This window comes from Hydractinia symbiolongicarpus, chromosome 9, assembly GCF_029227915.1.
Source record: "Hydractinia symbiolongicarpus strain clone_291-10 chromosome 9, HSymV2.1, whole genome shotgun sequence".
NCBI classification, from domain to species: Eukaryota; Metazoa; Cnidaria; class Hydrozoa; order Anthoathecata; family Hydractiniidae; genus Hydractinia; species Hydractinia symbiolongicarpus.
This window is the reverse complement of record NC_079883.1, coordinates 8346013-8369493: the sequence shown is the minus strand read 5'-3', so window position 1 is coordinate 8369493 and position 23481 is coordinate 8346013. Positions and strand designations below refer to the sequence as shown.

Genomic DNA, 23481 nt, shown 5'->3' with positions numbered 1-23481 from the left:
GATCTGCGATTCCAGAGCACAGCCGTTATGGCTCTGCAAGAGGCTTCTGAAGCGTACCTTGTTGGCTTGTTCGAGGATACTAACTTGTGTGCCATTCACGCAAAACGAGTTACAATCATGCCTAAAGACATCCAGTTGGCAAGAAGAATTCGTGGGGAACGTGCCTAAGCATCTTACCAAACAAAAAACGGCTATTTTTATAGCCACACATCCATAAAAAATATTACGGCTAGCTTTTTATATCAAACTTTGTCCTGCTTTCTGTTTAAATTTTATGCTACATAAAAATTTTATGCTACATAAAGTTTGACAATGTTAAAAATATGAAGGGCAAGAAAAGTAAAAGCAAGAAAATAAGAAATTTAAAAACGAAAATACTTAAACTTAGGGAATCTAATCTTAAATTTACTCTTTTTTAACTGTTTAAGTGACTTAAACAAGTTTAACTTTGTACCAAGATAATGTTTTTTTGTAAATGTGTGGCTATAAAAATAGCCGTTTGTTAATGTAATAGCCAGATACACACAAATTATTTTTTTGCGGTCTTCTTTGCTGCCTTTTTGGGAGTCTTTTTGACCTTCTTTGCTGCAGGTTTTTTAGCAACAGGCTTCTTTGTGGGTTTCTTAGCTGCTGGTTTCTTAGCCGAGGCTTTCTTTGTGGCAGGCTTCTTTGCTGCTTTCTTTGGCGTGCTCTTCTTTGCTGGCTTCTTTTTTGGTGTACTTTTCTTTGCAGTAGGCTTCTTTGCCGTTGGCTTTTTTGCTGCGGCCTTTTTCTTAGGTTTTTCTTTTTTTACCTGACCTAGCTTGAATGATCCAGAAGCACCAGTGCCTTTAGTTTGAATCAAATCGCCTGATGTTACTCCTCGTTTAAGAGCCATTTTCAGATGATGATCTGAGTTTTCAGCAACTTTGTAATTTGCATGAATATATTTTGTAATAGCTTGGCGAGATGAACCACCGCGTTCCTTTAGGGTAGCGATAGCAGCCTTGATCATGTCCACATATTTAGGGTGATCAGCTGTCTTCTTTGCAGCAGGTTTCTTCTTGGGTGCGATTTTCTTTGGAGAAGCTGCTTCACTCATTTTTAATGTTTTCTTACAACAATCCAACGATAAACGATGCTTGTTATCACAGTAGAAGTATACTAAACATTACCGTGTAAATGAGATATAATTTAAGACGGTGCGAAGTATGCGGACGTAAAAGTACCACTCCCGGGAATTGATTTGGCGCGAAAACAGAAATGTGTGTTTCTGTACATCGTATAATGTCCGTTTTGGGTGCCGCGACTATGCGAAAGCATGTTAATTTTTATTTGTAGTACGACGCAATAGTCTGCAAGAGAAGCTGCTGGAGTTTGAGGTCTTCAGCATTACATCTAGTCTGTTAATTTGGGCTTCTTCCGCGCTCGTGTTAGGATTTTCATAAAGCGTTCTTTGGTTTGCGTTGCGTATGTCGGCCTACATCATCGACACGGCCTGTTTCCGGCTATTAGGAGCAATTCATATATTGGGCACTGCGTTTCGACTTTTTTATTAGACCACAGTAAAAAAATTCACTCACAGAAGTCCCTTTCTTTCATGGCTACAAACACGAAGAATTCTGTCGTAAGTAAAACGAATGCGCAAGCCAAAATGACGATGGGGCGAAGTCATAAGCATGGCCCTGTGGCCCAATGGATAAGGCATCTGACTACGAATCAGGGGATTCCAGGTTCGACTCCTGGCAGGGTCGCACTGTCGCATTTCGGCTGCATGGTCTACTGTGTAACGCGCGCGCACGTTCTGGCGTAATGCGTTGATAAACGGAATGTACGCAGACATATTGGAAAGTAATATCACGCACTTAGTATCGTCGCCTTTGTTAGCATTCATGTAAGTTACCATCCACTCGCTACAGTCGCTCTCCATCCTACGGCTAAATCAACAGCCGTGATTTTTACTATGTCGCCGTCCATCCGTACGCGGTGACAGTTGTAAGCTTTACAGTAACGTGACATGCTCCACAAGCAGTTACGGTGTGTGGACGATGCCTATCATGGCAACGCTTGTTCTTTATCGCTTCTCGGCCTAATGGCTAAGATCAAGTGTAGTATCTGTTCTTATCAGTTTAATATCTGGTAGGCCATTCTCTGAATGGTCAGTATATTAATCTGATTTTTGGCCTTGGGTCATGGAGGTGGATTCATTCACGCCGTGACCACGGGTTGCCTTGGTGTTGCACTATTACCGATGGCGGCCCACATAAGCAATAAAAGAATAATAGCAGTCCTCTTTCCGACGGCACTCTGCATAGTCTACGGCGGGAACAAAACGCGTACACTGGGGGAGAATACAGCCTATGCCCCGCGACACGGCAGTTTATAACACACTCAAGCCACAAGCATTAACAAACTTTGAAGGGTACCCTCATGCTACGGTGCAGTTCCAACTCATACTTACCTGACGGGGAAGTAAAGACTGATCAATGAGGGTTTTCTTCCAGAGTGAGGCTCTTGCATTGCACTACGCTTGGGCTGACCTCTGCGATTACTGCAAACGTCAGTAACTCGACCGTACAATTTCTGGTAGTGGGGGCCTGCGTCCGCGCTCGCCCCCTCCTTAAGTCAAAATGAATGAGCTTAGAAAAGTTGCGCGGCCAAATGTCGGTGGTGACTTAAACGCTAAGGTAAAACCTCGCTTGGCTGTTACGAAACGTGATTGCGATATAAGTCCTCGGAAGGCGGCGGAATTTTATTTTATTTGCCATTCCGTCAGGGTTATTGGATGATCGGCAATAGATCGAGTTTGTATGCATTTGAAAGCTCTTTTTTCTCGTACTATCACCTGAAAATGTCGTAGGAAAATGTCATAGGAAACACTTTCAACAACCGCCACGTTCCTTAATTGTTATAACAAGAAATATATCACAGCAAATGAAAATGAAAAGCCTACGACACCGGGAGTTCCCAGGCGGTCCCCCATCCAAGTACTATCCCGGCCCGACGATGCTTAACTTCCGTGATCAGACGAGAACGGGTGTGTTCATCGTGGTATGGCCGTAGACATTAGTAGGTGCAAATACGTGCAATTTATTTTGACGTTGTGATCAAATTTTTTTATTTAATTTCTTTGAGTTACTTAGGACAAGGCGTATGCATGGATTATCTATTAGACTTTAAGGTTATAGTTTTGTGAAAAAAACAATGTTTTTTTAAAGATGTGTGGCTATAAAAATAGCCGTTGTTTTCTGAGTGTAGCGGTTTACTTCTTCTGTCCTTTGTCGTTCTTCTTTGGGAGTAAGACAGCTTGAATGTTTGGCAAAACACCACCAGCTGCAATGGTTACACCGCTCAAAAGTTTGTTTAATTCTTCATCATTACGAACAGCCAATTGTAAATGTCTTGGAATAATCCTAGCTTTTTTGTTGTCTCTTGCTGCGTTACCAGCCAACTCCAATATCTCAGCAGATAAATATTCCAAGACGGCTGCTAAGTAAACTGGTGCTCCAGATCCAATTCGGTTAGCATAGTGCCCTCTACGAAGGAATCTATGCACTCTACCGACTGGAAATTGAAGTCCAGCTCTTGAGGATCTTGTCTTGGCTTTAGCCTTAGCTTTTCCACCTTTTCCACGTCCAGACATAACTGCGATTTGATTTGTAAGTTAATACAAAAACGTACGAATATTTAACGTAAGTGTTAACGAAATAAACTTTACTCGTTTTTTCATCATAAAAATAGGATCGAAATCATGTTTTTTTAACCAATCATAATTAAGTATTAAACAAAAGATTTTTTTTTTAACCAATTAAATTGCGTATCGGCGTTTTCGGATCGAATTCGATCCGATTTTTTTACTTATAAACAAAAAGTTTTGACTTGCAGTTTAATGCTTATTTACAAGTTAAGTAGCAAAAATTTTTAACCATGTCTGACGCAGCAGCTAAAGGAGGAAAACAGGCACCTAAAGTAGCCAAGAAAGGTGAAAAAAGAGCCGGCAAAAAAGGAGGAAAGATTGGTGGAACTGGTGAAAAGAAACGCAAGAGAAAGAGAAAGGAAAGTTATGCTATTTACATCTACAATGTTTTGAAACAAGTTCACCCAGATGTCGGAGTTTCAAGCAAAGCTATGAGCATCATGAACTCATTTGTCAACGACATCTTTGAGCGCATTGCTTCCGAAGCTTCGCGTTTGGCTCTTCAAAACAAAAAGTCGACCATCTCTTCTCGTGAAATTCAAACCGCAGTACGTCTTCTCTTGCCTGGAGAACTTGCAAAACACGCAGTCAGTGAAGGAACAAAAGCCGTCACAAAATACACAAGCAGCAAGTAAACCAACGTCTACCAAACACAAACGGTCTTTTTTAAGACCACACATCTTTAAAAAAACATTTACTTGGCGTCACTACAAGTTAACCGAAGTTAATAAAACTTCTAAATAATGTGCTTAAGAACACTAGCCTACATTTAAAATACTTCCCCATGTGTGTGTGGATTAGCTTCACTTTTCATACGTATTATTAGCTGTACTTGCAGAAAAGACAAGTACATGTTTACTTAAGCCCCAAGGGCAATGTTCACGGAAACAGCTCCCATAGTGCAAAGTAGTAACCCTACAAACATGGCTAAAGTATTGTTTTTTGTGCATAGTATGACATATATCGTATAGCAATAAGATGTAAACTGTGAAGAAGTCTTTTACACATTGTGTAATTTGGTAAGCGTGCGACAAAGTAATGTTTTAAAAGATTTGTGGCTATAAAATAGCCGTTTTTGTTGAGCAATGACAACGCTTAACCTCCGAATCCGTAAAGAGTTCTTCCTTGACGTTTTAAGGCATAAACAACATCCATAGCGGTAACGGTCTTGCGTTTAGCGTGCTCTGTGTAGGTTACAGCATCACGAATAACATTCTCTAAGAAAACCTTCAGTACACCTCTGGTTTCCTCATAGATAAGGCCAGAGATACGTTTGACACCACCTCGTCGAGCAAGACGCCGAATAGCAGGTTTTGTGATTCCCTGAATGTTATCACGAAGAATTTTTCGGTGACGTTTAGCACCTCCTTTTCCCAATCCTTTACCTCCTTTTCCGCGTCCAGACATATTGATATAGTTGCGTACAGAACGAGTACAAAAACAACGTTTGAGTTAACAGAATTCAGACAGCTTTAAAAAGAGGCCATAAAATTACCTACTGCTCGTGGAAACACCCTAATTAACCAATAGAGTTGCGTCATTACAAAATGTTCCGAACATTTTGTACATTTTTTTAAGTAAAACTGTAGTTTTTTTAAAAATTCGTGGTCTTAATGTTTCAGTAAGGCAATAAATTTGGCATCGTTGGAATTCGCCAAACCTTCTGCTACTTACTAAAAAAAAAAAAAGTCAAAAGCTTTTGTGTATCAGAAGATACAGCCGTTTTCCCGTAGCCAAAAAACACAGATTTTATAAAAATGTTAAAGTAATGAGCGTAATGTCATTATGCAGCCAATCAGAAATTACTTTCTTAGCACCAATCAAATGGTTTGTTTTGAACCTTAGCTGTCAATCAATATGAGAAATAAAACTTTGGCGCGATAGTGCATTTTAGACCGTCTTGTGTATCCGTACTACATCGACTTCTTAAAATATGGCTCGTACAAAGCAAACTGCACGTAAATCTACTGGAGGAAAGGCTCCACGAAAACAACTCGCCACTAAAGCTGCGAGGAAAAGCGCACCAGCTACTGGAGGAGTGAAAAAACCACATCGTTACAGACCTGGTACAGTTGCTCTCAGAGAAATCAGAAGATACCAGAAGTCAACCGAGCTCTTGATCCGCAAGTTGCCTTTCCAGCGTCTTGTGCGAGAAATTGCTCAGGACTTCAAAACAGATCTGCGATTCCAGAGCACAGCCGTTATGGCTCTGCAAGAGGCTTCTGAAGCGTACCTTGTTGGCTTGTTCGAGGATACTAACTTGTGTGCCATTCACGCAAAACGAGTTACAATCATGCCTAAAGACATCCAGTTGGCAAGAAGAATTCGTGGGGAACGTGCCTAAGCATCTTACCAAACAAAAAACGGCTATTTTTATAGCCACACATCCATAAAAAATATTACGGCTAGCTTTTTATATCAAACTTTGTCCTGCTTTCTGTTTAAATTTTATGCTACATAAAAATTTTATGCTACATAAAGTTTGACAATGTTAAAAATATGAAGGGCAAGAAAAGTAAAAGCAAGAAAATAAGAAATTTAAAAACGAAAATACTTAAACTTAGGGAATCTAATCTTAAATTTACTCTTTTTTAACTGTTTAAGTGACTTAAACAAGTTTAACTTTGTACCAAGATAATGTTTTTTTGTAAATGTGTGGCTATAAAAATAGCCGTTTGTTAATGTAATAGCCAGATACACACAAATTATTTTTTTGCGGTCTTCTTTGCTGCCTTTTTGGGAGTCTTTTTGACCTTCTTTGCTGCAGGTTTTTTAGCAACAGGCTTCTTTGTGGGTTTCTTAGCTGCTGGTTTCTTAGCCGAGGCTTTCTTTGTGGCAGGCTTCTTTGCTGCTTTCTTTGGCGTGCTCTTCTTTGCTGGCTTCTTTTTTGGTGTACTTTTCTTTGCAGTAGGCTTCTTTGCCGTTGGCTTTTTTGCTGCGGCCTTTTTCTTAGGTTTTTCTTTTTTTACCTGACCTAGCTTGAATGATCCAGAAGCACCAGTGCCTTTAGTTTGAATCAAATCGCCTGATGTTACTCCTCGTTTAAGAGCCATTTTCAGATGATGATCTGAGTTTTCAGCAACTTTGTAATTTGCATGAATATATTTTGTAATAGCTTGGCGAGATGAACCACCGCGTTCCTTTAGGGTAGCGATAGCAGCCTTGATCATGTCCACATATTTAGGGTGATCAGCTGTCTTCTTTGCAGCAGGTTTCTTCTTGGGTGCGATTTTCTTTGGAGAAGCTGCTTCACTCATTTTTAATGTTTTCTTACAACAATCCAACGATAAACGATGCTTGTTATCACAGTAGAAGTATACTAAACATTACCGTGTAAATGAGATATAATTTAAGACGGTGCGAAGTATGCGGACGTAAAAGTACCACTCCCGGGAATTGATTTGGCGCGAAAACAGAAATGTGTGTTTCTGTACATCGTATAATGTCCGTTTTGGGTGCCGCGACTATGCGAAAGCATGTTAATTTTTATTTGTAGTACGACGCAATAGTCTGCAAGAGAAGCTGCTGGAGTTTGAGGTCTTCAGCATTACATCTAGTCTGTTAATTTGGGCTTCTTCCGCGCTCGTGTTAGGATTTTCATAAAGCGTTCTTTGGTTTGCGTTGCGTATGTCGGCCTACATCATCGACACGGCCTGTTTCCGGCTATTAGGAGCAATTCATATATTGGGCACTGCGTTTCGACTTTTTTATTAGACCACAGTAAAAAAATTCACTCACAGAAGTCCCTTTCTTTCATGGCTACAAACACGAAGAATTCTGTCGTAAGTAAAACGAATGCGCAAGCCAAAATGACGATGGGGCGAAGTCATAAGCATGGCCCTGTGGCCCAATGGATAAGGCATCTGACTACGAATCAGGGGATTCCAGGTTCGACTCCTGGCAGGGTCGCACTGTCGCATTTCGGCTGCATGGTCTACTGTGTAACGCGCGCGCACGTTCTGGCGTAATGCGTTGATAAACGGAATGTACGCAGACATATTGGAAAGTAATATCACGCACTTAGTATCGTCGCCTTTGTTAGCATTCATGTAAGTTACCATCCACTCGCTACAGTCGCTCTCCATCCTACGGCTAAATCAACAGCCGTGATTTTTACTATGTCGCCGTCCATCCGTACGCGGTGACAGTTGTAAGCTTTACAGTAACGTGACATGCTCCACAAGCAGTTACGGTGTGTGGACGATGCCTATCATGGCAACGCTTGTTCTTTATCGCTTCTCGGCCTAATGGCTAAGATCAAGTGTAGTATCTGTTCTTATCAGTTTAATATCTGGTAGGCCATTCTCTGAATGGTCAGTATATTAATCTGATTTTTGGCCTTGGGTCATGGAGGTGGATTCATTCACGCCGTGACCACGGGTTGCCTTGGTGTTGCACTATTACCGATGGCGGCCCACATAAGCAATAAAAGAATAATAGCAGTCCTCTTTCCGACGGCACTCTGCATAGTCTACGGCGGGAACAAAACGCGTACACTGGGGGAGAATACAGCCTATGCCCCGCGACACGGCAGTTTATAACACACTCAAGCCACAAGCATTAACAAACTTTGAAGGGTACCCTCATGCTACGGTGCAGTTCCAACTCATACTTACCTGACGGGGAAGTAAAGACTGATCAATGAGGGTTTTCTTCCAGAGTGAGGCTCTTGCATTGCACTACGCTTGGGCTGACCTCTGCGATTACTGCAAACGTCAGTAACTCGACCGTACAATTTCTGGTAGTGGGGGCCTGCGTCCGCGCTCGCCCCCTCCTTAAGTCAAAATGAATGAGCTTAGAAAAGTTGCGCGGCCAAATGTCGGTGGTGACTTAAACGCTAAGGTAAAACCTCGCTTGGCTGTTACGAAACGTGATTGCGATATAAGTCCTCGGAAGGCGGCGGAATTTTATTTTATTTGCCATTCCGTCAGGGTTATTGGATGATCGGCAATAGATCGAGTTTGTATGCATTTGAAAGCTCTTTTTTCTCGTACTATCACCTGAAAATGTCGTAGGAAAATGTCATAGGAAACACTTTCAACAACCGCCACGTTCCTTAATTGTTAAAACAAGAAATATATCACAGCAAATGAAAATGAAAAGCCTACGACACCGGGAGTTCCCAGGCGGTCCCCCATCCAAGTACTATCCCGGCCCGACGATGCTTAACTTCCGTGATCAGACGAGAACGGGTGTGTTCATCGTGGTATGGCCGTAGACATTAGTAGGTGCAAATACGTGCAATTTATTTTGACGTTGTGATCAAATTTTTTTATTTAATTTCTTTGAGTTACTTAGGACAAGGCGTATGCATGGATTATCTATTAGACTTTAAGGTTATAGTTTTGTGAAAAAAACAATGTTTTTTTAAAGATGTGTGGCTATAAAAATAGCCGTTGTTTTCTGAGTGTAGCGGTTTACTTCTTCTGTCCTTTGTCGTTCTTCTTTGGGAGTAAGACAGCTTGAATGTTTGGCAAAACACCACCAGCTGCAATGGTTACACCGCTCAAAAGTTTGTTTAATTCTTCATCATTACGAACAGCCAATTGTAAATGTCTTGGAATAATCCTAGCTTTTTTGTTGTCTCTTGCTGCGTTACCAGCCAACTCCAATATCTCAGCAGATAAATATTCCAAGACGGCTGCTAAGTAAACTGGTGCTCCAGATCCAATTCGGTTAGCATAGTGCCCTCTACGAAGGAATCTATGCACTCTACCGACTGGAAATTGAAGTCCAGCTCTTGAGGATCTTGTCTTGGCTTTAGCCTTAGCTTTTCCACCTTTTCCACGTCCAGACATAACTGCGATTTGATTTGTAAGTTAATACAAAAACGTACGAATATTTAACGTAAGTGTTAACGAAATAAACTTTACTCGTTTTTTCATCATAAAAATAGGATCGAAATCATGTTTTTTTAACCAATCATAATTAAGTATTAAACAAAAGATTTTTTTTTTAACCAATTAAATTGCGTATCGGCGTTTTCGGATCGAATTCGATCCGATTTTTTTACTTATAAACAAAAAGTTTTGACTTGCAGTTTAATGCTTATTTACAAGTTAAGTAGCAAAAATTTTTAACCATGTCTGACGCAGCAGCTAAAGGAGGAAAACAGGCACCTAAAGTAGCCAAGAAAGGTGAAAAAAGAGCCGGCAAAAAAGGAGGAAAGATTGGTGGAACTGGTGAAAAGAAACGCAAGAGAAAGAGAAAGGAAAGTTATGCTATTTACATCTACAATGTTTTGAAACAAGTTCACCCAGATGTCGGAGTTTCAAGCAAAGCTATGAGCATCATGAACTCATTTGTCAACGACATCTTTGAGCGCATTGCTTCCGAAGCTTCGCGTTTGGCTCTTCAAAACAAAAAGTCGACCATCTCTTCTCGTGAAATTCAAACCGCAGTACGTCTTCTCTTGCCTGGAGAACTTGCAAAACACGCAGTCAGTGAAGGAACAAAAGCCGTCACAAAATACACAAGCAGCAAGTAAACCAACGTCTACCAAACACAAACGGTCTTTTTTAAGACCACACATCTTTAAAAAAACATTTACTTGGCGTCACTACAAGTTAACCGAAGTTAATAAAACTTCTAAATAATGTGCTTAAGAACACTAGCCTACATTTAAAATACTTCCCCATGTGTGTGTGGATTAGCTTCACTTTTCATACGTATTATTAGCTGTACTTGCAGAAAAGACAAGTACATTGATCCATGTTATTGCTTACATTTAACTTAACCCAGCTTTTCACGGAAACACTCCCAGGCAAATTAACCCTACAAAGTATTTCTAAATTTTTTTTGTGTCATATATGACATAGTATCGTATAGCAATAAATGTAACTGTGACAAGACTTTACACATTGTGTAATTTGGAAGCGTGCACAAAGTAATGTTTTAAAAGATTTGTGGCTATAAAAATAGCCGTTTTTGTTGAGCAATGACAACGCTTAACCTCCGAATCCGTAAAGAGTTCTTCCTTGACGTTTTAAGGCATAAACAACATCCATAGCGGTAACGGTCTTGCGTTTAGCGTGCTCTGTGTAGGTTACAGCATCACGAATAACATTCTCTAAGAAAACCTTCAGTACACCTCTGGTTTCCTCATAGATAAGGCCAGAGATACGTTTGACACCACCTCGTCGAGCAAGACGCCGAATAGCAGGTTTTGTGATTCCCTGAATGTTATCACGAAGAATTTTTCGGTGACGTTTAGCACCTCCTTTTCCCAATCCTTTACCTCCTTTTCCGCGTCCAGACATATTGATATAGTTGCGTACAGAACGAGTACAAAAACAACGTTTGAGTTAACAGAATTCAGACAGCTTTAAAAAGAGGCCATAAAATTACCTACTGCTCGTGGAAACACCCTAATTAACCAATAGAGTTGCGTCATTACAAAATGTTCCGAACATTTTGTACATTTTTTTAAGTAAAACTGTAGTTTTTTTAAAAATTCGTGGTCTTAATGTTTCAGTAAGGCAATAAATTTGGCATCGTTGGAATTCGCCAAACCTTCTGCTACTTACTAAAAAAAAAAAAAGTCAAAAGCTTTTGTGTATCAGAAGATACAGCCGTTTTCCCGTAGCCAAAAAACACAGATTTTATAAAAATGTTAAAGTAATGAGCGTAATGTCATTATGCAGCCAATCAGAAATTACTTTCTTAGCACCAATCAAATGGTTTGTTTTGAACCTTAGCTGTCAATCAATATGAGAAATAAAACTTTGGCGCGATAGTGCATTTTAGACCGTCTTGTGTATCCGTACTACATCGACTTCTTAAAATATGGCTCGTACAAAGCAAACTGCACGTAAATCTACTGGAGGAAAGGCTCCACGAAAACAACTCGCCACTAAAGCTGCGAGGAAAAGCGCACCAGCTACTGGAGGAGTGAAAAAACCACATCGTTACAGACCTGGTACAGTTGCTCTCAGAGAAATCAGAAGATACCAGAAGTCAACCGAGCTCTTGATCCGCAAGTTGCCTTTCCAGCGTCTTGTGCGAGAAATTGCTCAGGACTTCAAAACAGATCTGCGATTCCAGAGCACAGCCGTTATGGCTCTGCAAGAGGCTTCTGAAGCGTACCTTGTTGGCTTGTTCGAGGATACTAACTTGTGTGCCATTCACGCAAAACGAGTTACAATCATGCCTAAAGACATCCAGTTGGCAAGAAGAATTCGTGGGGAACGTGCCTAAGCATCTTACCAAACAAAAAACGGCTATTTTTATAGCCACACATCCATAAAAAATATTACGGCTAGCTTTTTATATCAAACTTTGTCCTGCTTTCTGTTTAAATTTTATGCTACATAAAAATTTTATGCTACATAAAGTTTGACAATGTTAAAAATATGAAGGGCAAGAAAAGTAAAAGCAAGAAAATAAGAAATTTAAAAACGAAAATACTTAAACTTAGGGAATCTAATCTTAAATTTACTCTTTTTTAACTGTTTAAGTGACTTAAACAAGTTTAACTTTGTACCAAGATAATGTTTTTTTGTAAATGTGTGGCTATAAAAATAGCCGTTTGTTAATGTAATAGCCAGATACACACAAATTATTTTTTTGCGGTCTTCTTTGCTGCCTTTTTGGGAGTCTTTTTGACCTTCTTTGCTGCAGGTTTTTTAGCAACAGGCTTCTTTGTGGGTTTCTTAGCTGCTGGTTTCTTAGCCGAGGCTTTCTTTGTGGCAGGCTTCTTTGCTGCTTTCTTTGGCGTGCTCTTCTTTGCTGGCTTCTTTTTTGGTGTACTTTTCTTTGCAGTAGGCTTCTTTGCCGTTGGCTTTTTTGCTGCGGCCTTTTTCTTAGGTTTTTCTTTTTTTACCTGACCTAGCTTGAATGATCCAGAAGCACCAGTGCCTTTAGTTTGAATCAAATCGCCTGATGTTACTCCTCGTTTAAGAGCCATTTTCAGATGATGATCTGAGTTTTCAGCAACTTTGTAATTTGCATGAATATATTTTGTAATAGCTTGGCGAGATGAACCACCGCGTTCCTTTAGGGTAGCGATAGCAGCCTTGATCATGTCCACATATTTAGGGTGATCAGCTGTCTTCTTTGCAGCAGGTTTCTTCTTGGGTGCGATTTTCTTTGGAGAAGCTGCTTCACTCATTTTTAATGTTTTCTTACAACAATCCAACGATAAACGATGCTTGTTATCACAGTAGAAGTATACTAAACATTACCGTGTAAATGAGATATAATTTAAGACGGTGCGAAGTATGCGGACGTAAAAGTACCACTCCCGGGAATTGATTTGGCGCGAAAACAGAAATGTGTGTTTCTGTACATCGTATAATGTCCGTTTTGGGTGCCGCGACTATGCGAAAGCATGTTAATTTTTATTTGTAGTACGACGCAATAGTCTGCAAGAGAAGCTGCTGGAGTTTGAGGTCTTCAGCATTACATCTAGTCTGTTAATTTGGGCTTCTTCCGCGCTCGTGTTAGGATTTTCATAAAGCGTTCTTTGGTTTGCGTTGCGTATGTCGGCCTACATCATCGACACGGCCTGTTTCCGGCTATTAGGAGCAATTCATATATTGGGCACTGCGTTTCGACTTTTTTATTAGACCACAGTAAAAAAATTCACTCACAGAAGTCCCTTTCTTTCATGGCTACAAACACGAAGAATTCTGTCGTAAGTAAAACGAATGCGCAAGCCAAAATGACGATGGGGCGAAGTCATAAGCATGGCCCTGTGGCCCAATGGATAAGGCATCTGACTACGAATCAGGGGATTCCAGGTTCGACTCCTGGCAGGGTCGCACTGTCGCATTTCGGCTGCATGGTCTACTGTGTAACGCGCGCGCACGTTCTGGCGTAATGCGTTGATAAACGGAATGTACGCAGACATATTGGAAAGTAATATCACGCACTTAGTATCGTCGCCTTTGTTAGCATTCATGTAAGTTACCATCCACTCGCTACAGTCGCTCTCCATCCTACGGCTAAATCAACAGCCGTGATTTTTACTATGTCGCCGTCCATCCGTACGCGGTGACAGTTGTAAGCTTTACAGTAACGTGACATGCTCCACAAGCAGTTACGGTGTGTGGACGATGCCTATCATGGCAACGCTTGTTCTTTATCGCTTCTCGGCCTAATGGCTAAGATCAAGTGTAGTATCTGTTCTTATCAGTTTAATATCTGGTAGGCCATTCTCTGAATGGTCAGTATATTAATCTGATTTTTGGCCTTGGGTCATGGAGGTGGATTCATTCACGCCGTGACCACGGGTTGCCTTGGTGTTGCACTATTACCGATGGCGGCCCACATAAGCAATAAAAGAATAATAGCAGTCCTCTTTCCGACGGCACTCTGCATAGTCTACGGCGGGAACAAAACGCGTACACTGGGGGAGAATACAGCCTATGCCCCGCGACACGGCAGTTTATAACACACTCAAGCCACAAGCATTAACAAACTTTGAAGGGTACCCTCATGCTACGGTGCAGTTCCAACTCATACTTACCTGACGGGGAAGTAAAGACTGATCAATGAGGGTTTTCTTCCAGAGTGAGGCTCTTGCATTGCACTACGCTTGGGCTGACCTCTGCGATTACTGCAAACGTCAGTAACTCGACCGTACAATTTCTGGTAGTGGGGGCCTGCGTCCGCGCTCGCCCCCTCCTTAAGTCAAAATGAATGAGCTTAGAAAAGTTGCGCGGCCAAATGTCGGTGGTGACTTAAACGCTAAGGTAAAACCTCGCTTGGCTGTTACGAAACGTGATTGCGATATAAGTCCTCGGAAGGCGGCGGAATTTTATTTTATTTGCCATTCCGTCAGGGTTATTGGATGATCGGCAATAGATCGAGTTTGTATGCATTTGAAAGCTCTTTTTTCTCGTACTATCACCTGAAAATGTCGTAGGAAAATGTCATAGGAAACACTTTCAACAACCGCCACGTTCCTTAATTGTTATAACAAGAAATATATCACAGCAAATGAAAATGAAAAGCCTACGACACCGGGAGTTCCCAGGCGGTCCCCCATCCAAGTACTATCCCGGCCCGACGATGCTTAACTTCCGTGATCAGACGAGAACGGGTGTGTTCATCGTGGTATGGCCGTAGACATTAGTAGGTGCAAATACGTGCAATTTATTTTGACGTTGTGATCAAATTTTTTTATTTAATTTCTTTGAGTTACTTAGGACAAGGCGTATGCATGGATTATCTATTAGACTTTAAGGTTATAGTTTTGTGAAAAAAACAATGTTTTTTTAAAGATGTGTGGCTATAAAAATAGCCGTTGTTTTCTGAGTGTAGCGGTTTACTTCTTCTGTCCTTTGTCGTTCTTCTTTGGGAGTAAGACAGCTTGAATGTTTGGCAAAACACCACCAGCTGCAATGGTTACACCGCTCAAAAGTTTGTTTAATTCTTCATCATTACGAACAGCCAATTGTAAATGTCTTGGAATAATCCTAGCTTTTTTGTTGTCTCTTGCTGCGTTACCAGCCAACTCCAATATCTCAGCAGATAAATATTCCAAGACGGCTGCTAAGTAAACTGGTGCTCCAGATCCAATTCGGTTAGCATAGTGCCCTCTACGAAGGAATCTATGCACTCTACCGACTGGAAATTGAAGTCCAGCTCTTGAGGATCTTGTCTTGGCTTTAGCCTTAGCTTTTCCACCTTTTCCACGTCCAGACATAACTGCGATTTGATTTGTAAGTTAATACAAAAACGTACGAATATTTAACGTAAGTGTTAACGAAATAAACTTTACTCGTTTTTTCATCATAAAAATAGGATCGAAATCATGTTTTTTTAACCAATCATAATTAAGTATTAAACAAAAGATTTTTTTTTTAACCAATTAAATTGCGTATCGGCGTTTTCGGATCGAATTCGATCCGATTTTTTTACTTATAAACAAAAAGTTTTGACTTGCAGTTTAATGCTTATTTACAAGTTAAGTAGCAAAAATTTTTAACCATGTCTGACGCAGCAGCTAAAGGAGGAAAACAGGCACCTAAAGTAGCCAAGAAAGGTGAAAAAAGAGCCGGCAAAAAAGGAGGAAAGATTGGTGGAACTGGTGAAAAGAAACGCAAGAGAAAGAGAAAGGAAAGTTATGCTATTTACATCTACAATGTTTTGAAACAAGTTCACCCAGATGTCGGAGTTTCAAGCAAAGCTATGAGCATCATGAACTCATTTGTCAACGACATCTTTGAGCGCATTGCTTCCGAAGCTTCGCGTTTGGCTCTTCAAAACAAAAAGTCGACCATCTCTTCTCGTGAAATTCAAACCGCAGTACGTCTTCTCTTGCCTGGAGAACTTGCAAAACACGCAGTCAGTGAAGGAACAAAAGCCGTCACAAAATACACAAGCAGCAAGTAAACCAACGTCTACCAAACACAAACGGTCTTTTTTAAGACCACACATCTTTAAAAAAACATTTACTTGGCGTCACTACAAGTTAACCGAAGTTAATAAAACTTCTAAATAATGTGCTTAAGAACACTAGCCTACATTTAAAATACTTCCCCATGTGTGTGTGGATTAGCTTCACTTTTCATACGTATTATTAGCTGTACTTGCAGAAAAGACAAGTACATTGATCCATGTTATTGCTTACATTTAACTTAACCCAGCTTTTCACGGAAACACTCCCAGGCAAATTAACCCTACAAAGTATTTCTAAATTTTTTTTGTGTCATATATGACATAGTATCGTATAGCAATAAATGTAACTGTGACAAGACTTTACACATTGTGTAATTTGGAAGCGTGCACAAAGTAATGTTTTAAAAGATTTGTGGCTATAAAAATAGCCGTTTTTGTTGAGCAATGACAACGCTTAACCTCCGAATCCGTAAAGAGTTCTTCCTTGACGTTTTAAGGCATAAACAACATCCATAGCGGTAACGGTCTTGCGTTTAGCGTGCTCTGTGTAGGTTACAGCATCACGAATAACATTCTCTAAGAAAACCTTCAGTACACCTCTGGTTTCCTCATAGATAAGGCCAGAGATACGTTTGACACCACCTCGTCGAGCAAGACGCCGAATAGCAGGTTTTGTGATTCCCTGAATGTTATCACGAAGAATTTTTCGGTGACGTTTAGCACCTCCTTTTCCCAATCCTTTACCTCCTTTTCCGCGTCCAGACATATTGATATAGTTGCGTACAGAACGAGTACAAAAACAACGTTTGAGTTAACAGAATTCAGACAGCTTTAAAAAGAGGCCATAAAATTACCTACTGCTCGTGGAAACACCCTAATTAACCAATAGAGTTGCGTCATTACAAAATGTTCCGAACATTTTGTACATTTTTTTAAGTAAAACTGTAGTTTTTTTAAAAATTCGTGGTCTTAATGTTTCAGTAAGGCAATAAATTTGGCATCGTTGGAATTCGCCAAACCTTCTGCTACTTACTAAAAAAAAAAAAAGTCAAAAGCTTTTGTGTATCAGAAGATACAGCCGTTTTCCCGTAGCCAAAAAACACAGATTTTATAAAAATGTTAAAGTAATGAGCGTAATGTCATTATGCAGCCAATCAGAAATTACTTTCTTAGCACCAATCAAATGGTTTGTTTTGAACCTTAGCTGTCAATCAATATGAGAAATAAAACTTTGGCGCGATAGTGCATTTTAGACCGTCTTGTGTATCCGTACTACATCGACTTCTTAAAATATGGCTCGTACAAAGCAAACTGCACGTAAATCTACTGGAGGAAAGGCTCCACGAAAACAACTCGCCACTAAAGCTGCGAGGAAAAGCGCACCAGCTACTGGAGGAGTGAAAAAACCACATCGTTACAGACCTGGTACAGTTGCTCTCAGAGAAATCAGAAGATACCAGAAGTCAACCGAGCTCTTGATCCGCAAGTTGCCTTTCCAGCGTCTTGTGCGAGAAATTGCTCAGGACTTCAAAACAGATCTGCGATTCCAGAGCACAGCCGTTATGGCTCTGCAAGAGGCTTCTGAAGCGTACCTTGTTGGCTTGTTCGAGGATACTAACTTGTGTGCCATTCACGCAAAACGAGTTACAATCATGCCTAAAGACATCCAGTTGGCAAGAAGAATTCGTGGGGAACGTGCCTAAGCATCTTACCAAACAAAAAACGGCTATTTTTATAGCCACACATCCATAAAAAATATTACGGCTAGCTTTTTATATCAAACTTTGTCCTGCTTTCTGTTTAAATTTTATGCTACATAAAAATTTTATGCTACATAAAGTTTGACAATGTTAAAAATATGAAGGGCAAGAAAAGTAAAAGCAAGAAAATAAGAAATTTAAAAACGAAAATACTTAAACTTAGGGAATCTAATCTTAAATTTACTCTTTTTTAACTGTTTAAGTGACTTAAACAAGTTTAACTTTGTACCAAGATAATGTTTTTTTGTAAATGTGTGGCTATAAAAATAGCCGTTTGTTAATGTAATAGCCAGATACACACAAATTATTTTTTTGCGGTCTTCTTTGCTGCCTTTTTGGGAGTCTTTTTGACCTTCTTTGCTGCAGGTTTTTTAGCAACAGGCTTCTTTGTGGGTTTCTTAGCTGCTGGTTTCTTAGCCGAGGCTTTCTTTGTGGCAGGCTTCTTTGCTGCTTTCTTTGGCGTGCTCTTCTTTGCTGGCTTCTTTTTTGGTGTACTTTTCTTTGCAGTAGGCTTCTTTGCCGTTGGCTTTTTTGCTGCGGCCTTTTTCTTAGGTTTTTCTTTTTTTACCTGACCTAGCTTGAATGATCCAGAAGCACCAGTGCCTTTAGTTTGAATCAAATCGCCTGATGTTACTCCTCGTTTAAGAGCCATTTTCAGATGATGATCTGAGTTTTCAGCAACTTTGTAATTTGCATGAATATATTTTGTAATAGCTTGGCGAGATGAACCACCGCGTTCCTTTAGGGTAGCGATAGCAGCCTTGATCATGTCCACATATTTAGGGTGATCAGCTGTCTTCTTTGCAGCAGGTTTCTTCTTGGGTGCGATTTTCTTTGGAGAAGCTGCTTCACTCATTTTTAATGTTTTCTTACAACAATCCAACGATAAACGATGCTTGTTATCACAGTAGAAGTATACTAAACATTACCGTGTAAATGAGATATAATTTAAGACGGTGCGAAGTATGCGGACGTAAAAGTACCACTCCCGGGAATTGATTTGGCGCGAAAACAGAAATGTGTGTTTCTGTACATCGTATAATGTCCGTTTTGGGTGCCGCGACTATGCGAAAGCATGTTAATTTTTATTTGTAGTACGACGCAATAGTCTGCAAGAGAAGCTGCTGGAGTTTGAGGTCTTCAGCATTACATCTAGTCTGTTAATTTGGGCTTCTTCCGCGCTCGTGTTAGGATTTTCATAAAGCGTTCTTTGGTTTGCGTTGCGTATGTCGGCCTACATCATCGACACGGCCTGTTTCCGGCTATTAGGAGCAATTCATATATTGGGCACTGCGTTTCGACTTTTTTATTAGACCACAGTAAAAAAATTCACTCACAGAAGTCCCTTTCTTTCATGGCTACAAACACGAAGAATTCTGTCGTAAGTAAAACGAATGCGCAAGCCAAAATGACGATGGGGCGAAGTCATAAGCATGGCCCTGTGGCCCAATGGATAAGGCATCTGACTACGAATCAGGGGATTCCAGGTTCGACTCCTGGCAGGGTCGCACTGTCGCATTTCGGCTGCATGGTCTACTGTGTAACGCGCGCGCACGTTCTGGCGTAATGCGTTGATAAACGGAATGTACGCAGACATATTGGAAAGTAATATCACGCACTTAGTATCGTCGCCTTTGTTAGCATTCATGTAAGTTACCATCCACTCGCTACAGTCGCTCTCCATCCTACGGCTAAATCAACAGCCGTGATTTTTACTATGTCGCCGTCCATCCGTACGCGGTGACAGTTGTAAGCTTTACAGTAACGTGACATGCTCCACAAGCAGTTACGGTGTGTGGACGATGCCTATCATGGCAACGCTTGTTCTTTATCGCTTCTCGGCCTAATGGCTAAGATCAAGTGTAGTATCTGTTCTTATCAGTTTAATATCTGGTAGGCCATTCTCTGAATGGTCAGTATATTAATCTGATTTTTGGCCTTGGGTCATGGAGGTGGATTCATTCACGCCGTGACCACGGGTTGCCTTGGTGTTGCACTATTACCGATGGCGGCCCACATAAGCAATAAAAGAATAATAGCAGTCCTCTTTCCGACGGCACTCTGCATAGTCTACGGCGGGAACAAAACGCGTACACTGGGGGAGAATACAGCCTATGCCCCGCGACACGGCAGTTTATAACACACTCAAGCCACAAGCATTAACAAACTTTGAAGGGTACCCTCATGCTACGGTGCAGTTCCAACTCATACTTACCTGACGGGGAAGTAAAGACTGATCAATGAGGGTTTTCTTCCAGAGTGAGGCTCTTGCATTGCACTACGCTTGGGCTGACCTCTGCGATTACTGCAAACGTCAGTAACTCGACCGTACAATTTCTGGTAGTGGGGGCCTGCGTCCGCGCTCGCCCCCTCCTTAAGTCAAAATGAATGAGCTTAGAAAAGTTGCGCGGCCAAATGTCGGTGGTGACTTAAACGCTAAGGTAAAACCTCGCTTGGCTGTTACGAAACGTGATTGCGATATAAGTCCTCGGAAGGCGGCGGAATTTTATTTTATTTGCCATTCCGTCAGGGTTATTGGATGATCGGCAATAGATCGAGTTTGTATGCATTTGAAAGCTCTTTTTTCTCGTACTATCACCTGAAAATGTCGTAGGAAAATGTCATAGGAAACACTTTCAACAACCGCCACGTTCCTTAATTGTTATAACAAGAAATATATCACAGCAAATGAAAATGAAAAGCCTACGACACCGGGAGTTCCCAGGCGGTCCCCCATCCAAGTACTATCCCGGCCCGACGATGCTTAACTTCCGTGATCAGACGAGAACGGGTGTGTTCATCGTGGTATGGCCGTAGACATTAGTAGGTGCAAATACGTGCAATTTATTTTGACGTTGTGATCAAATTTTTTTATTTAATTTCTTTGAGTTACTTAGGACAAGGCGTATGCATGGATTATCTATTAGACTTTAAGGTTATAGTTTTGTGAAAAAAACAATGTTTTTTTAAAGATGTGTGGCTATAAAAATAGCCGTTGTTTTCTGAGTGTAGCGGTTTACTTCTTCTGTCCTTTGTCGTTCTTCTTTGGGAGTAAGACAGCTTGAATGTTTGGCAAAACACCACCAGCTGCAATGGTTACACCGCTCAAAAGTTTGTTTAATTCTTCATCATTACGAACAGCCAATTGTAAATGTCTTGGAATAATCCTAGCTTTTTTGTTGTCTCTTGCTGCGTTACCAGCCAACTCCAATATCTCAGCAGATAAATATTCCAAGACGGCTGCTAAGTAAACTGGTGCTCCAGATCCAATTCGGTTAGCATAGTGCCCTCTACGAAGGAATCTATGCACTCTACCGACTGGAAATTGAAGTCCAGCTCTTGAGGATCTTGTCTTGGCTTTAGCCTTAGCTTTTCCACCTTTTCCACGTCCAGACATAACTGCGATTTGATTTGTAAGTTAATACAAAAACGTACGAATATTTAACGTAAGTGTTAACGAAATAAACTTTACTCGTTTTTTCATCATAAAAATAGGATCGAAATCATGTTTTTTTAACCAATCATAATTAAGTATTAAACAAAAGATTTTTTTTTTAACCAATTAAATTGCGTATCGGCGTTTTCGGATCGAATTCGATCCGATTTTTTTACTTATAAACAAAAAGTTTTGACTTGCAGTTTAATGCTTATTTACAAGTTAAGTAGCAAAAATTTTTAACCATGTCTGACGCAGCAGCTAAAGGAGGAAAACAGGCACCTAAAGTAGCCAAGAAAGGTGAAAAAAGAGCCGGCAAAAAAGGAGGAAAGATTGGTGGAACTGGTGAAAAGAAACGCAAGAGAAAGAGAAAGGAAAGTTATGCTATTTACATCTACAATGTTTTGAAACAAGTTCACCCAGATGTCGGAGTTTCAAGCAAAGCTATGAGCATCATGAACTCATTTGTCAACGACATCTTTGAGCGCATTGCTTCCGAAGCTTCGCGTTTGGCTCTTCAAAACAAAAAGTCGACCATCTCTTCTCGTGAAATTCAAACCGCAGTACGTCTTCTCTTGCCTGGAGAACTTGCAAAACACGCAGTCAGTGAAGGAACAAAAGCCGTCACAAAATACACAAGCAGCAAGTAAACCAACGTCTACCAAACACAAACGGTCTTTTTTAAGACCACACATCTTTAAAAAAACATTTACTTGGCGTCACTACAAGTTAACCGAAGTTAATAAAACTTCTAAATAATGTGCTTAAGAACACTAGCCTACATTTAAAATACTTCCCCATGTGTGTGTGGATTAGCTTCACTTTTCATACGTATTATTAGCTGTACTTGCAGAAAAGACAAGTACATTGATCCATGTTATTGCTTACATTTAACTTAACCCAGCTTTTCACGGAAACACTCCCAGGCAAATTAACCCTACAAAGTATTTCTAAATTTTTTTTGTGTCATATATGACATAGTATCGTATAGCAATAAATGTAACTGTGACAAGACTTTACACATTGTGTAATTTGGAAGCGTGCACAAAGTAATGTTTTAAAAGATTTGTGGCTATAAAAATAGCCGTTTTTGTTGAGCAATGACAACGCTTAACCTCCGAATCCGTAAAGAGTTCTTCCTTGACGTTTTAAGGCATAAACAACATCCATAGCGGTAACGGTCTTGCGTTTAGCGTGCTCTGTGTAGGTTACAGCATCACGAATAACATTCTCTAAGAAAACCTTCAGTACACCTCTGGTTTCCTCATAGATAAGGCCAGAGATACGTTTGACACCACCTCGTCGAGCAAGACGCCGAATAGCAGGTTTTGTGATTCCCTGAATGTTATCACGAAGAATTTTTCGGTGACGTTTAGCACCTCCTTTTCCCAATCCTTTACCTCCTTTTCCGCGTCCAGACATATTGATATAGTTGCGTACAGAACGAGTACAAAAACAACGTTTGAGTTAACAGAATTCAGACAGCTTTAAAAAGAGGCCATAAAATTACCTACTGCTCGTGGAAACACCCTAATTAACCAATAGAGTTGCGTCATTACAAAATGTTCCGAACATTTTGTACATTTTTTTAAGTAAAACTGTAGTTTTTTTAAAAATTCGTGGTCTTAATGTTTCAGTAAGGCAATAAATTTGGCATCGTTGGAATTCGCCAAACCTTCTGCTACTTACTAAAAAAAAAAAAAGTCAAAAGCTTTTGTGTATCAGAAGATACAGCCGTTTTCCCGTAGCCAAAAAACACAGATTTTATAAAAATGTTAAAGTAATGAGCGTAATGTCATTATGCAGCCAATCAGAAATTACTTTCTTAGCACCAATCAAATGGTTTGTTTTGAACCTTAGCTGTCAATCAATATGAGAAATAAAACTTTGGCGCGATAGTGCATTTTAGACCGTCTTGTGTATCCGTACTACATCGACTTCTTAAAATATGGCTCGTACAAAGCAAACTGCACGTAAATCTACTGGAGGAAAGGCTCCACGAAAACAACTCGCCACTAAAGCTGCGAGGAAAAGCGCACCAGCTACTGGAGGAGTGAAAAAACCACATCGTTACAGACCTGGTACAGTTGCTCTCAGAGAAATCAGAAGATACCAGAAGTCAACCGAGCTCTTGATCCGCAAGTTGCCTTTCCAGCGTCTTGTGCGAGAAATTGCTCAGGACTTCAAAACAGATCTGCGATTCCAGAGCACAGCCGTTATGGCTCTGCAAGAGGCTTCTGAAGCGTACCTTGTTGGCTTGTTCG

General features: G+C 40.5%; 16 non-coding genes across 16 annotated transcripts; 12 read left to right on the top strand and 4 right to left on the bottom strand.

Moving 5' to 3' along the window:
- The first annotated feature begins 1660 nt into the window (after positions 1-1660).
- Positions 1661-1733, top strand: Trnar-acg (transfer RNA arginine (anticodon ACG)). Its single transcript has one exon. It is a non-coding gene; the product is annotated as a tRNA-Arg (tRNA).
- A 322-nt stretch (positions 1734-2055) lies between these two features.
- Positions 2056-2247, top strand: LOC130660746 (U2 spliceosomal RNA). Its single transcript, XR_008987944.1, has one exon. It is a non-coding gene; the product is annotated as a U2 spliceosomal RNA (small nuclear RNA).
- Positions 2248-2432: 185 nt separating this feature from the next.
- Positions 2433-2597, top strand: LOC130659688 (U1 spliceosomal RNA). Its single transcript, XR_008986893.1, has one exon. It is a non-coding gene; the product is annotated as a U1 spliceosomal RNA (small nuclear RNA).
- A 328-nt stretch (positions 2598-2925) lies between these two features.
- On the bottom strand, positions 2926-3044 carry LOC130660360 (5S ribosomal RNA). The gene has a single exon (XR_008987560.1). It is a non-coding gene; the product is annotated as a 5S ribosomal RNA (ribosomal RNA).
- A 4468-nt stretch (positions 3045-7512) lies between these two features.
- Positions 7513-7585, top strand: Trnar-acg (transfer RNA arginine (anticodon ACG)). Its single transcript has one exon. It is a non-coding gene; the product is annotated as a tRNA-Arg (tRNA).
- A 322-nt stretch (positions 7586-7907) lies between these two features.
- Positions 7908-8099, top strand: LOC130660745 (U2 spliceosomal RNA). The gene has a single exon (XR_008987942.1). It is a non-coding gene; the product is annotated as a U2 spliceosomal RNA (small nuclear RNA).
- Positions 8100-8284: 185 nt separating this feature from the next.
- On the top strand, positions 8285-8449 carry LOC130659687 (U1 spliceosomal RNA). Its single transcript, XR_008986892.1, has one exon. It is a non-coding gene; the product is annotated as a U1 spliceosomal RNA (small nuclear RNA).
- Positions 8450-8777: 328 nt separating this feature from the next.
- On the bottom strand, positions 8778-8896 carry LOC130660348 (5S ribosomal RNA). The gene has a single exon (XR_008987548.1). It is a non-coding gene; the product is annotated as a 5S ribosomal RNA (ribosomal RNA).
- Positions 8897-13364: 4468 nt separating this feature from the next.
- On the top strand, positions 13365-13437 carry Trnar-acg (transfer RNA arginine (anticodon ACG)). The gene has a single exon. It is a non-coding gene; the product is annotated as a tRNA-Arg (tRNA).
- Positions 13438-13759: 322 nt separating this feature from the next.
- LOC130660744 (U2 spliceosomal RNA) lies at positions 13760-13951 on the top strand. Its single transcript, XR_008987941.1, has one exon. It is a non-coding gene; the product is annotated as a U2 spliceosomal RNA (small nuclear RNA).
- Positions 13952-14136: 185 nt separating this feature from the next.
- LOC130659686 (U1 spliceosomal RNA) lies at positions 14137-14301 on the top strand. Its single transcript, XR_008986891.1, has one exon. It is a non-coding gene; the product is annotated as a U1 spliceosomal RNA (small nuclear RNA).
- A 328-nt stretch (positions 14302-14629) lies between these two features.
- LOC130660336 (5S ribosomal RNA) lies at positions 14630-14748 on the bottom strand. The gene has a single exon (XR_008987535.1). It is a non-coding gene; the product is annotated as a 5S ribosomal RNA (ribosomal RNA).
- Positions 14749-19216: 4468 nt separating this feature from the next.
- On the top strand, positions 19217-19289 carry Trnar-acg (transfer RNA arginine (anticodon ACG)). The gene has a single exon. It is a non-coding gene; the product is annotated as a tRNA-Arg (tRNA).
- A 322-nt stretch (positions 19290-19611) lies between these two features.
- LOC130660743 (U2 spliceosomal RNA) lies at positions 19612-19803 on the top strand. The gene has a single exon (XR_008987940.1). It is a non-coding gene; the product is annotated as a U2 spliceosomal RNA (small nuclear RNA).
- A 185-nt stretch (positions 19804-19988) lies between these two features.
- LOC130659685 (U1 spliceosomal RNA) lies at positions 19989-20153 on the top strand. Its single transcript, XR_008986890.1, has one exon. It is a non-coding gene; the product is annotated as a U1 spliceosomal RNA (small nuclear RNA).
- Positions 20154-20481: 328 nt separating this feature from the next.
- Positions 20482-20600, bottom strand: LOC130660324 (5S ribosomal RNA). The gene has a single exon (XR_008987523.1). It is a non-coding gene; the product is annotated as a 5S ribosomal RNA (ribosomal RNA).
- Between the last annotated feature and the right edge of the window lie 2881 nt (positions 20601-23481).